General features: G+C 40.5%; 1 pseudogene; it reads right to left on the bottom strand.

Moving 5' to 3' along the window:
• Nucleotides 1-635: 635 nt before the first annotated feature.
• On the bottom strand, nucleotides 636-1,512 carry LOC149262297 (organic cation/carnitine transporter 4 pseudogene; annotated as a pseudogene).
• Between the last annotated feature and the right edge of the window lie 489 nt (nucleotides 1,513-2,001).

Genomic DNA, 2,001 nt, shown 5'->3' with positions numbered 1-2,001 from the left:
ATTTAATTTATTTAACAAATATTATTTTAATGTTTTGTGTGGTTATTTTTTTTATTTTTGTTTTTGTAAAGTTTTATTTTTTATTTTATTTTGGTGGATATGAGCAAAATTTCAACTTTGATGATGGAGGGACACCCTTACACATCATACTCGATCGATTTAATGAGACAAGTAAGAAACTTGCAAACTAATGACACTAAGTAAGTTAAAAGACAGGAGAATGGAAAAAAGGGATGCATGGAAGGTGTTGAGTATGAAATGATATAGCCACTCTATTTTAATTTATTTAGGCTTATTATTCTTAATGAGGTTGGACAAGTCCCTATATGGTTACACTTCACTAGAAGGAGGATATAACCACAAAAATGAAATAATGCAACAACTATAACTTCCAAGCATCATGATTCATTTCCAACTTCAACCCACAATCTTTACATCCCAATATACTAAATGAAAAATATTCTTATGAATAAATGACTAATGTACCTCATGTGTGTTGAGTCTCCATCATTGGATGAGTACACTTATTTCAAAAAATGACCTGAGCATATGAGAAAGATGCATCACAAGAGTTGTGTATGTGGATAATGTCAATTATTATTTCTATAATGTGAATCATGGAGGGATGATGATTATTATCTCATGATGCCCATGGCTTCTTTCAGCCTGCCCTTCACCAGGTACCACCGCGGGGACTCCCAAACGAATGGCAGAACGAAGATGCAATACACGGCCGAGGGAATCAAACCCGCGACGTACAGATATCTCCAATTGCCGGAAAAGTAGGACAGAGCCAGCAGCACTGCTATGCCGAGAGAAAAGAAGTAGAAAGTCGACATGCCAACCGGTGCTCTCTTGGACGGTCCGACGGCTTCCGTCGCCAAGACGAACGACGACAACCCTAGGCCACCATTGCTAATTCCTGTCAATAGACGGAGAATTAAATAAACCCAGAAATTCGGCGACATTGCCGTCAAGAAACCAAAAATGGCATTGCAGATGCAGACCAACTTCAGGACACCCTCACGCCCCAACGAAGAATCGGATAGATGCCCAGATATCCCTGCACCTGTATCAAAAAATAAATCAGAAACTGAAAGAAAATCTTAATGGCGATCAGCCGTCAGATATAAAAGCGCACAGGGGCTGAAAATATCAATTACCGAGCAAACACCCGACAAAGAACGCAAACTGCAAAAACCCAACTTTGTATTTCTGGCCGCAGACGAGATCCCATCCGCAGACCGTCAAAACCCCGGGGCCTCCGTCCCAGTCCCATGAGGCCCGGTCCATGGAGCATATAGATCCCGTCGGGCTGCAGGATTCGAACCTTGGCTTCACGGAAAGGAAATCCTCTGGGGTTTTCCCTCCATTGCAATGCCAATGGGGTTCATAGTCGGCGAAAATCATGACCATCGTAGGAAAGGCCTCCAGTGTCCGTGCGAGGCTCGACAGCAAGAAATGCTTAATCTGCCACCGCCCGAACAATAACTCAGAAGACACAGAGGCCATTGGGTTGGGAGACAAAAGGACAGTGTGAGGATCAACGACCAAACTTCCTTCAATTGTCTAACACCACAAATCTACGGTCAACAATAAGACACGGCATCGGCTGGGGCAATTCATTTCAAAGGGAAACGCCTTACGGCGTAATGAATTGAATTTTGTATCCCAAACTGTTTTCGAAATTATATCCATATGGATTAACTGTTAATAGTTTTTGTGAAGATCTATGATAAACACTTCACTGTTTTTGTGGAGATCTATGATAAAGATCTATGATAAACACTTCACTGTTTTTGTGGAGATCTATGATAAACACTTGCACTAGTGGATCACTTTGAAGAATACCTACAACTAGGGCAAAGCCATGTCCAAATGACTTGGTCAGTTAGCCAAATAATGCTAGAACATAAATTATAAACTAATTAATATATTCTCTATTCTCAGGAATCCTCTGATTTTTATATTCGGATCATATAGATAATGAGATCAACATAT

Source organism: Pinus tabuliformis, chromosome 6, assembly GCF_031772625.1.
Source record: "Pinus tabuliformis cultivar Carrire ecotype Pingquan chromosome 6, CPIR1, whole genome shotgun sequence".
Taxonomy (NCBI): Eukaryota; Viridiplantae; Streptophyta; class Pinopsida; order Pinales; family Pinaceae; genus Pinus; species Pinus tabuliformis.
This window is presented reverse-complemented; position numbering and strand designations above follow the sequence as displayed.